Raw genomic sequence first — 12,884 nt, forward strand, 5'->3', positions numbered from 1 at the left:
GAAGAAGAGAAAAGTATCTTAATAATTAAGGAAAGAGAGCAGTAGCTTGTGAGAACATCTGCCTTCTACTTATAATTGAGCATGAATAACATGTTTTCTAGTCTTCCATTGGAGAATTAAGCTAAATCCATAAGTGTTTCTCTTACCTTGGTTTGCAGATATGAAGATTTCTTCAAGAACCCTAGAAGGAACTTTAAGACTGCTATTTTAATCCTTAAGTGAAAATAGAGAGAGAGATGTAGTGAAATGTGAATTTTGTATGTTAAAATGAGTGAAAAGATCAACTCATATTGAGTTTATATGGAGCCTTCTTGTCCATAAAAAAAAAATCCTCTAGAACCTCCTTTTTTTGGTCCATTTTCAACCACTAATTGGTCAAGTTGGTGATGCACCTACTATCTTTCACTTGGGCTTAAATATTGGGCCTTGACAGATTTTGCTGCTGGGCTTAAATTTCATTTTCCTTTTATTTAACTTAGTTTGGGCCTCAAGTGAGTCCATTGGCATAGGCCCAATCTAATCCATAAACCTTGGCATTTTTAACTAGATCCATATAGCTCAAGTAGGTGATGCACCTACTTGGTCCTTTGGACTGGTCAATAAGTCAAAGTAGGTGATGCACCTACTTGCCACCTGCTGGCTTAGTTAAGTCAAGCAAGTAACTCACTTATTTTATTGCATTTTCTAAATATTAATTCCTTTTTCTTCAACTTAGCACTTAACTTCCAACTTTAAGCTCAATTACCACCTTACTGAAATGTGCAAGGCATCACATCACCTTCTGATCTAGTTTAAACCAATACAAATCATATAAGAAACATGGTCCCACACCTATACTGTAAGGCTATGCCAAGTATCACAAGAATAGAACAATCATATGTATAAAATAGGCTGTTACATCTATTCCATCATATATGTCATCTTTTCACATGTTCATATGTTTCCTTTATTGGTTATTACTCCCATTGTGTTAGACTATAATGTTACCTCACAAGATCCCTACTTGCTCTATTGTACATTTATATGTACTTATATGGAATATGTATCTGTCCTTAAGTTGAATCTGTCCACATTCTCTCTCCCTTAGTTCTACGTTCATGTATACCTTGTATTTGATATTAGTTAGTGAGTATTTGGCTATCATATAGAGTTCACATCTTTTCGCTGAATGTTAAATGTCTTCACTTGATATGTGCTTCAATTTGAGATGTCAAAATGCTTACTGAGTCATTCATAGAACTCCTAAGTATTACGTTGGTGTCAGATTTGCTTCCCACGTCATTGTCATTATCGTAAGTCCATATTCGTATGTCTTCTACTACTGGTCCATAGTTCCAAATCTCAACAATGATTATGACCACCAAAACAGCAATCTCAACAGAGTTATGATCATCAAAAGAATAATATCTAAAGAGTTATGAACAACAAAACAACAATCTCATAGATTAAAGAATTTAAGTGAAGCAATATATATATTTATGGGTGGCAGCCCAGGGGAAAATGCCTAGCATGGGTCGATCCCAATTGGTATAGAAGGGTGGCAGCTCAGGGGCGAAAGCCTAGCATGGGCTGATCCCAATTGGTATAGAAGGGTGGACGCTCAGGGGCGGAAGCTTATCATGGGTCGATCCCAATTTGTAGAATTATGAGGACAACATCCCAGGGGTTAAAATGCCTAACATGGGTCATCTTCTTCTACCACTGATCAGTTGGTCATTTGTATCATATGCCTTATCAAGATTTTAACGTACAGTAAAATAAAGAAAATAATGTAACATACACGATTCCACAAGTATAAGCAAAGGTGGTCTCTAATCCTTATCTGGTATTTGGTTTCACTTGAGCTTTGATTTTACATATGGTTGTATTATGTCTTACATATTCAGTACATTCTTTCGTACTGACGTCCTTTATGGGGACATTGTATTTCATACTGCAGGTACATGTGCTCAACTAATAGATCTCCCCAATAGAAGCACATGATACTCAGTGGTTGCTGGTGAGCTCCAGGTTGATTCGGGGCTTTGCCGAGTCTTTACTATGCGTATTTTCCTAGTTGTACAGTCATGGATTCCAATAGAGGCTTTGTAGACATTGTAAAGCTATTATCTGTTATTCATAGTTTCACTTGTCACATGTATCGGTTCAGCCAGTCGACATGTATTGTATACGAAACTTCTCATTAGTAAATCTATTTGCATAGTAGTTTACTTCATCATAGGTCACTTGTAAAGCATGTGTTCATATGGTACTTGTCCGCCTCACCTAGGGTTGGGGTGTGACACCACTAGTACCGGCTAGACACTTCCCAAAATTCTAGGCTTAGCAAATTGAGAACCACCACCTCTCTCTTGGTTGACCGTAGGAGCACTTGAGAAATCTTGGTTAGGAGCTCTCTTGTTAAACCTAGGTTGTCCTTGCTCATCGGACCTACCCTTTTTTAAATCTTTCTTCACCCTCATAAGTTTGGACTCCTAAATAGATTGAAGGTATACAACAAGTCTAGAGATGTTCATGTCATCATGGAGCATTGTCGTACGACATTCTTCCTTAACCAAGTCGGATACACCGGTAACAAACCTACTCATCTCTTCCCTTGGGTTAGATACCAAGGATGGAACATATCTAGACAACAAGGTAAACTTCAAAGAGTACTCCTCCATACTTATGCTACCTTGCCTAAGGTTTATAAACTCCTCAATCTTACACTCTCTCTTCTCACGGGGAAAGTACTTTCCAAAGAATGCTTCCTTAAACTCCTCCCATTCAATGGGACCCGCTTCAACCGGCCTATTTGCCTTCCATTGAGTGAACTACACTTGGGCAACATCCTTCAATTAATAGGAAGCCAACTCTGCCTTCTCCCTAGAAGATACACCCATAGCATCCACTATCATATAGATTTCATCCAAGAATCCTTGGGGATCTTCTCCCATTCTAGAGCTAAAAAAGATAGGAGGATTCATCCTCATAAAGTCTCTCAACCTTGAGGCCACGGTACTCTCATTAGCATTCACCCTAGGCCCCACATCTCGGTTAGCTTGAGCCGTCATGGCTTGAGCTAGAGTTAGAAAAGCTGCCTTAATCTGTTCATTAGTCATGGCCGGGGGAACCACCGGAACCTCATTCTCTTGATTGCCTATGGGGACTTGGTCACCTTGAAGACCTTGGGAATCTTGGGGAGGAACTCCCTCATTTCCAATCTTCTCTTCCGCTCTCCTCGGGTTAGCCCTCTTATTCATCTCCTATAAACACAAGAGAAGGATTAGGAAAAGGGCACTTATAGACCAAACTCTAAGGCACTACTTCAAGAATAATGAAAGAAGGGTAACTTCTACCGTCCTATAGCCTCTCGCTCATAGATGTGTCGCGACTCACACCAATGAGCAAGACTCTACTAGATGTGGCTTGTGAGACTTTGAACCTAAGGACCATTTTCAAAACCTTATGCTCTGATACCAAGTTTGTCACGACCCGAGAGCACCCCGTAGTCGTAACCGGCGTACTCGACCTTGAAGAGGTCTAATACAAGCCCCTTAGCATTCATAACATCTGATATAGAAAATAGTTCGGAATTAAAACTTATTTAAAACCAACAATCTTAAAAACTCTTTCATAAAAGCAATGGAAACTTAGTCTCACATGGCCATCTTGAAGACAACATTAACAAGATAGGGTCACGGCCCTTTACAATCAAAATAAGTCTATTTAAATCTATTACAAGAGTCTTATCATAAAAGCTAGAATAGGAGAGTCTTGTCCTAGACATATGAGGACATACCACAAGATCTTGAGAGAACTCTAATCCCAAGCTTCAACTCTAAGCTAACTTAATCACTTTCCCGCACCTACACTTTGTAGAAAATAATAGAGGAAAATATGGATTAGCACAATAAGTACTAAGTATGATGACCATGCAAAAAACATGCTTTTAATGGACATTTGGTTGGAAACATATGCATATGCTATTTGAGAAAATCTTATAAGTCATGAACAAATAAGGCATAAATTTATATCCCAACCAACATATAAAGCATTTACTTCACATTTATACTTCACCTCAAATAATGATGCTTCACAAGTACCAATAAACAACAAATAAACATGCTAACCATGTATGATACAAGCTAACATCCTAGGATCTCTATCTAGAGTTAACCTAAGACACACTTGAGTGAGACATGAAGTGGCCGGCCATAGAACCTCATTCACACACACCTAAGTGTTCCTCAAGGCAACCATAGACAAGAACCATTACATTTCAATATAAGATGCTAAGTAGTTTATTTCCTTAATATAAGAAAGACATGCAATATACTAAAAGGATAACAAGTCACTATTCTTCCTTAGAGTCATTTAGGACACATTCATGCATGTAGAGGACTTTCACATATCAGGCATTAAGGCTTAGGGAACTCAATTTAGTATCTTTAAAGCCTACTCGTGCCATGTGTAGATAGCATCCCATACTACTACCTACACGTTGTAGAACCTGTCCAATAAATATAGTGCACATCCCACATGATGGGAATAAGCATTAACCGACATAGACCATACTAGTAAGGCATGGAATCTGGCGTCATAAATCCCGTGTCGTGGAGGGTGTTCTACTTGGCAATGGTAGAACTAGTAAGCAACCCATGTAGGCACATGGTTTAGGAGATATCCAAAGATGTTCATTGGACTCTTGCCTTTTCTACGGGAAGGGACACCATCTTAACCATATCCACTCGATGCTAGCCTTAGTTCCCATAGAGTAATTTCACTCACATGTGTGTACTAGAGAGGGCACCATCATTAGGTCTAGCCGACCCATAGTACCTCTACCAAGAAGGGCACCACAAGGGATCTACCGATCAAAGTTCATTAAGGATAGCTCATTGACTTTCTTAGAGAGGGTTTTCTACCGAAACGGTCCACCAACTCTAAGTCTATCAGTTCACACAAGAAGAAGGCACCATTATTAGGTCTACCGCTTCAAGGTTTTACATTCAGATGGGGTCCTAGACTCATCATGAAGGGGCACCATGCCTAGGTCTACCGGTTCAAGACATAGTCTAGAATTCCTCATAAGTCATTTATAGAAGGGCACCAACTTAGGCCTACCGATCCTAGACATTCATTTAAGAAATATAGTGCACATCCCACATGATGGGAATAAGCATTAACCGACATAGACCATACTAGGCTAGGCATGGAATCCGGCGTCATAAATCCCGCGCCGTGGAGGGCGTTCTACTTCCCAATGGTAGAACTAGTAAGCAACCCATGTAGGCACATGGTTTAGGAGATATCCAAAGATGTTCATTGGACTCTTGCCTTTTCTACGGGAAGGGACACCATCTTAACCATATCCACTCGATGCTAGCCTTAGTTCCCATAGAGTAATTTCACTCACATGTGTGTACTAGAGAGGGCACCATCATTAGGTCTAGCCGACCCATAGTACCTCTACCAAGAAGGGCACCACAAGGGATCTACCGATCAAAGTTCATTAAGGATAGCTCATTGACTTTCTTAGAGAGGGTTTTCTACCGAAACGGTCCACCAACTCTAAGTCTATCAGTTCACACAAGAAGAAGGCACCATTATTAGGTCTACCGCTTCAAGGTTTTACATTCAGATGGGGTCCTAGACTCATCATGAAGGGGCACCATGCCTAGGTCTACCGGTTCAAGACATAGTCTAGAATTCCTCATAAGTCATTTATAGAAGGGCACCAACTTAGGCCTACCGATCCTAGACATTCATTTAAGAAGAGGTTACCAACCTAGGTCTACCAATTCATGCACAATTATACACTTGAGTCAAGAGATACATTCATTACTTAAGAAGAGGTTACTTATATAGGTCTACCAATTCATGCACAATTAGACACTTAAGTCAAGATACATTCATTACTCAAGAGAACGATGCCTAAGCATACCAAGTCAAGATATCACATTCAATAGCCTTCATGCATCAAGAAGAGACACCTAACACTACTACATCAAGCTACAACATCACCATATAGATAACCTTCATAATCTATCATCCTCACATATAAACATTAAGAGAGAGCATACTTTCTCTTACAATACAATAACACTTTATACAAGATCACCTTGTGACCGTATGCACACCTTCATATTATACCTTCACATATATGATAGTATAATAATACATCGATTACCCATATAATGCCTTCATGGACATAATCACAATACAATACATCATATAAACACCTCCACCATAAGTGGATTAACCCATACAAGAACAATTCTACTAATACCATGAGATTAGATCAACTTACCCTTCATCCAAGCCAAAACCACCATTACTCAAATCTCCAACAATTCACCATAGATAGGTATAGATAACAATATAAATCAATACTACAATTCAATCTCAGTACAATTCTATAAACATTCGCTTATAAACAATAAACCCATTTCATAAGTCAAATTTAGGGTTTTGGTGAAAACATGGGTTCTTGAAGAAATTTCATATAAAATCATCTTAAATTCATAAATAAAACCGTAATTCATCAACATAATGACTTTGAAAACGTTTTACCAATGAACCCATGCCTAGAATAGAAAATAGAACTTTTGTTCTTTAGAAGACTTTTGAAACCCTTTTTGAATGGACTCCTTGAAAGGAAGGATAATCAAGGATCAAGGGTCACCATACCTTAGAGATGAATTCCCCACGAAATTGAAGAAGAAAGCACATGAAATCTTCAAGCCTAGCTCCAACTTGACCTTGAGCTTCAATGGTGTTCTAGAGAGAACCTTTTTGAAAGAGGGGTTTTGATTTTGAAGAATGAATTCTAAATGGAGGTTTAATTATATTAACATACTTAAAATACCTAAAAATACATAAAGCAATCGACCCATACCAAACAAGACTTAATATCAATTTACCAAAAGCTCCTTGCCCAAGCCGTGTCACTTGACAGCAACCCAGGTCCAATCGACGGGTCCCCCCATCCACGGACCGGGGATGGGTTGACGGACCGTAATGGTGTTCCGTACCCCCATCCACGGACCGTGGATGGGTTAACGGACCATACTGGTCTTCCATCAATAGTGGCTGGGGATCCTAAAATGTGAGCCTTGCTCCCTATGCTAAGTATGGACCTACGGAGCCTGACCTACGGTCTGTTAATGGACCTACTGGCTATAGATGGCCAACCGTAGGTCACCACAATTTGGTAGTTTTGGGGTTTAACTTAGGGTCCTCCTCAATGACCCTTAGGGTTGGTCCTTGGGGAGTCGTACCCGGACATTTAACCCCTAAACATGACCACCTAGGTACTAGGGTCACTTCTACAAGTTTTAGACCTCAAACCACACATCAAAACCAACAAAAACACATTAGGACACACTAGCACCAAAATACTAGTTTTCGAACGTCATGGTTGTCTCTTGACGTCTGACCTCCAAAACTCTTCAACCCAAACTTCAAAGCCAAAACTCATCATTTTAACATGTTACTTACCTCTAAAACACATGTAAAGCTCTAGTTCATTCTATTTCACTTTTAGGGTCATTACAGATGTTCTAAATTCTGAGGATGAATTTGATGAAGACACTCAATCTCTTAATGAAGATGAGGATGATGTGGATGGTGATGAGACTAGTTCTCACCTAATTAAGGCCTTTGGATCCACCTTCCAAAGTGAGTCTCAAGCAAAAATCCAAATAGTTGTTGATCAATAATGTTTATCACCTAGAGGGAGAAAACAAGTAAGACAGCAAACCAGACAAGCCTCTATGAGCACATCTTCTAACTCCAGAAGACCCAACACTAGGTCTAAAAGCAAAGGCTTTTAATGATTAAAGCCATATGTTGGAATATTAGGAGTATTAATACCAAAGGATCATTGGAAAGAATCCAAAACCTCAAAAAAATGCAATTCTTGAACCTTTCTCTGATAACTCCCAACTAGACATCTGCAGACTTCAACTCAATATGGACAATGCCTTCTCAAACCAAAATGATAAGATTTGGATTTTCTAGACTATTGACTACGATTGTAATATCATAGAAGCTGATGAGCAATAATTGGCCTGTGAGATGAAACACACAGGGAATCCTGCGAAATTCATGATCATATTTGTTTATGCCAAGTGTAAGGATGAGCTTAGAAGGCCTCTATGGGACAGATTCATTCACCTGTCCACTATGAAGATTCCTTGGTGCACTATGGGTGACTTCAATGTGATCAGTTCTATTGATGAAAAGAAGGGGGAAATACCTTACAACATGAACAAGAGTTTTGAGTTCATCAGTGTGATAAAAGCAAGTGGGCTTATTGATCTGGGGTACAGTGGTTCTCAATTCACTTGGTGCAATAACAGGGTTGAAGAAGCAAGGGTGTGGAAGAGACTTGATAGGGCCATGGTTAATGACCATTGGTTAGAAAAGATGCCTTAGACTGTTATCACACACCTACCCTCAGTAGGGTCTGATCATAGTTCTTTGCTACTGGAAATGATTGACGAATAGGAGCACACTTGCAAATAATTCAAGTTTCTGCATTTATGGGTGGATAATGAAACCTTCATGAGCACTGTCCAAAATTGTTGGGAAAGAGAAGTTATAGGGGATCCTATGTGGTGTTTGCATCAAAATATGAAGAGGTTGGTTTCTACTCTCATTTTTTGGTTTAAAAGAGAATATGGGGATATCTTTGCTACTGCGAAAGAGTTTGAAGAAAAGGTTAAAAATGCAGAAACAGAGGTGCTACAAAACAATACTGTCAACAACAGAACAAAGCCCCAATGTTTTAATGTTGAATACATTAAATTTCTGAAAATGGAGGCTGATACTCTTAAACATAAGACTCAACTTCAGTGGTTTAGGGATGGAGATGCTAATACAAAATATTTTCATGCTCTTATGAGAGGAATAATGAGGAAGTTATTCATTCACCAGATCAGTAATGAAAGTGGAGAATGGATACAAGGAGATGTTAATATTGCCAGGGCTGCCTGTGAGCACTTTCAAAACATTTTCACAGGCCACCAAGATAACATCAATAAGGAGATTCTTCAATGCATCCCTAGACTGGTCACTGAGGAACAAAATCAGACTCTGAAAGGTGATCCTACTATTGAAGAAGTAAAACAGGTGGAGTTTGCCATGAATCTTAATTCAGCAGCAGGACATGATAGTATGACTGGAAAAAATTTTCAGGTGTGTTGGGAAATCATCGAAGAAGACTTTTTCAGAGTTGTGTTAGCCTTTTTCTGTAGACACAATATGCCTAAATACATGACTCATACATGTTTGGTTCTTCTTCCCAAGATTGATCATCCTATCAAACTATCTGAATTCAGGCCTATAAGCTTGAGCAACTTCTCAAATAAGATTATTTCCAAGTTCCTTAGTATCAGACTTGCTCCCATTTTGACCAATCTCATCTCAAAAAATTAGAGTGGGTTTGTAAGAGGCAGAAGTATTTCTGACAATATTATGTTGGCTCAGGAAATCATTCATGGCATCAAGAAACCCAAGGAGAGAGATAATGTAGTGATTAAGATAGACATGGCCAAGGCATATGATAGAGTGTCAGGGACTTACACTTGTTTGGTCATGAGAAAAATGGGTTTTAGTGAGTTCTTCATTGATATGATCTGGAGGATTATGAGCAACAACTGGTATTCTGTTATCATTAATGGGGCCAGACATGGCTTCTTTCGTTCCACTAGAGGTTTGTAACAAGGTGATCCTTTGTCACCAACCCTATTTATTTTAGGAGCTGAAGTACTTTCAAGGATGTTGAACAATTTTATTTGAATCAGAATTACCAAGGATTTCACATGGAACTTAGAGGTCCTCAGATAAACCATCTTAGCTTTGCGGATGATGTTCTTACATTTACCTCAGGCAAAAGACTTGCTATTCAGCTTATTATGAAGACTTTGACTACATATGAGCAGGTGTCTGACTAGCTTATTAATAGAGATAAGAGCCACTTCATGATTCCTGCAGATTTTCCTCAAGACATTGCTGAAATGATTAAGGAGGAATCTGGATTTACACAGAAAGATAGTCCCATTAATTATCTGGGATGTCCTTTGTATATTGGGGGTCAGAGAATTATCTACTATTATCAATTGGTGAACAAGGTAGCTAAAGGATTAGTTGGTAGTAAGCTAGGCTGTTGAATTTTGGGAGCAGAATAACTCTAGTGAAACTTGTCTTTCATTCCATTCCTATTCACACCATGGCTGCTATTTCCCCTCCCAAAACCACCCTTCAGTACATCAAAAGACTAACTGTTGATTTTTTCTGGGGAAGAGAAAAAGATAAGAAAAAATACCACTGGCATCCTGGGAGAACACCAACTTTCCTTATGATGAAGGAGGTCTGGAGGTAAGACACCTCAATGATAAATGCACTTCCCTACAGTATAAACAGTGGTGGAACTTTCGAAGTGCTAACTCCTTATGGGGGCAATTCATTAAGGCCAAGTATTGTCAAAGAGCTAATCCTATAGACAAAAAGTGGGGCACGGGACAGTCATTAGTTTGGATATGAACAAAAACAAACCACTGGTAGAAGAGCACATCATCTAGAAGATTCATTTTGGTACTTGCAGTTTTTGGCTGGATGATTGGCTAGGGGAAGGCCCTCTTGCTCATCATACAAATGAAAGCACTAGGCTCAACAACACCACTGTCTCTCAATACTTACTTAATGGAGGGTGGAATGAGAATATGGTTAGAGAACATGCACCTCCCTTCATGGTCCCAAAGATTTTGAGTGTATAGATTCAGTTTCAAGAAGGTGTTGCAGATCAACCTATCTGGAAACTTACTAATAATGGAAGATTCACTTGTGCTTCTGCATGGGAAAACATCAGAACTAAAAGGCCCAAAATTAAGTTGTACAATTATATTTGGCACAGACACATTCCCTTCAAGGTTTCTTTTCTACTATGGAGAGCCTTGAGAGGGAAATTTCCTACTAATGACAAAACAACTACCTTTGGAGTGGCCCCTGCTAAGTGTTCATGTTGCATCAAATCTGGTTGGGATACAATTGACCACATCTTTGTTACTGGACATTTTGCTAATCACATTTGGCAATTTCATTCGGCTATGTTGGGAGTTAGGCAGGACAAGATTCCCCTGAAGAATCTGATCAAGAGATGGTGGACCATGGAGTATAAAAATGAAATACAAGAACTTCTTTACCATTCAATGCCTATTATCATCAGCTGTAACCTCTGGAAGAACAGGTGCTCAGCTAAGTATGGAGGGAAACAGTCAGCAACACAAGAGTCAAATTCATGATCTTCAAAGACACTTCCATCCTTCTCAACACTGTATTTCCCTATCTGCAATGGCCTAGCTTCTGGCATGAACTGATCAGCTATGTTCAACAATGCTCTCATGAAATAGCAGTCAGGCCTATCATCTCGACTAAACCCCTTGTTAACTACTGCAAATTGAACACAGATGGTAGTGCATTAGCTAACCCCAGCAGCATAGGAGAGGGTGGCATTCTTAGGGATCAAGCAGGGGAACTTATTGTTGCTTTTCACAGTACCCTTTGGTACAAGCACCAACAACCAGGCAGAGGTGCAGGTTGCAGTGTTTGGATTAAATTGGTGCTATCAACATGGATATAAGAGGGTTGTGCTGGAGGTGGATTCTGAACTTCTCACTCACTGGCTAAACCTTAATATCAATCCCCCACGGAAGATTCAACAATATGTTAAAGAGCTGCATAATCTCATTCAACAGATGGAATCATTTCAATGCTTGCATACGTATAGGGAAGCCAACACTACTGCTGACTTTCTAGCCAAATTGAGCCACAAGAAAGACATTTCTCAATTGTTCTACACTCTCAACCAACTAAATGTTCCAATTAAAGGAAACTACTTATTGGAGAAAATGGGCATGATCAACTTCAGAAGAAGGAAGCTGAAAAGAATCAAAAAACCTCCTTGAACAATTTTCTATAGGTTATTATCCTTTTCAATTTAACTATGTCTAGTGTAGGTATAGTTTCTTCGAATAGGCTCTTTTTAAAAAAATTCTTTCCTTATTGTAAGGGAAGAGTCTCCCTTATTTACGCTTTCCTAGGAACTTTGTATCAAGAGGAGTCCTCTCATTAGGTGCTTAGTGCTAGTTTTCCTTTTCTAGTATGGGGATGAGTAGAACTTCCTTAGTAGGAAGGCCGAATCTTGAATCAACATAGGATCGGAGGTAAGGTTTTATGAAATGACCCAAAAAGTTCTTTAAAATGTGCTTTGAAAGTTACCGGAAACTTGTTTAGCTATATATAAAAAAATCGGTTTCATTTTTCGAAAATCTGACTTCATATTCTTGTTTAGGGGGTCAAATTGAGTGGGAAATGGGTCTAACCCAAATTTTAGAGCAACCGTATCAAAATCCGAAATTTCCAAGTGAAGCCTTTTTCGAGGGTCTACTTTGGAGGGTCATATCTCCTAGCACACAAATTATTGGGTGGCCAATAACATATCCATGGAAATCCCTTTGAGTTAGCTACCTAACGCACTTCGTTTCACCTCATTCGGAGTTCGGACGAAGAAGTTATGCCCATTTTCGTAAAATCTGTTCGGCAGGAAAAGGAAATTTCCAGTGAGCGTTTTTACTGTTCACCCGCCTCATTTTTTTTCTAAGTGTTGGACCATTCTTCCAAAGGACATATATTATTTCCTAGATACCATTAGTCAATTCCCATCTCTAAAACATTCCCTCACTTCTCAAATATTTCTCTCCAACTCAAGAAGAAGAAGAAGTGGGAGCTAGGGCTTTGGATTCAAGGCTTTCTTCATCAAATTTCGTGGGAGATCATAGCAAAGGTATGGTGACCCTTGATCCTTGATCAATCTTTCTTTCAAGGAGTCCAATCAAAAG

The sequence above is a fragment of the Solanum tuberosum genome, unplaced genomic scaffold (genome assembly GCF_000226075.1).
Source record: "Solanum tuberosum cultivar DM 1-3 516 R44 unplaced genomic scaffold, SolTub_3.0 scf00082, whole genome shotgun sequence".
NCBI lineage: Eukaryota > Viridiplantae > Streptophyta > Magnoliopsida > Solanales > Solanaceae > Solanum > Solanum tuberosum.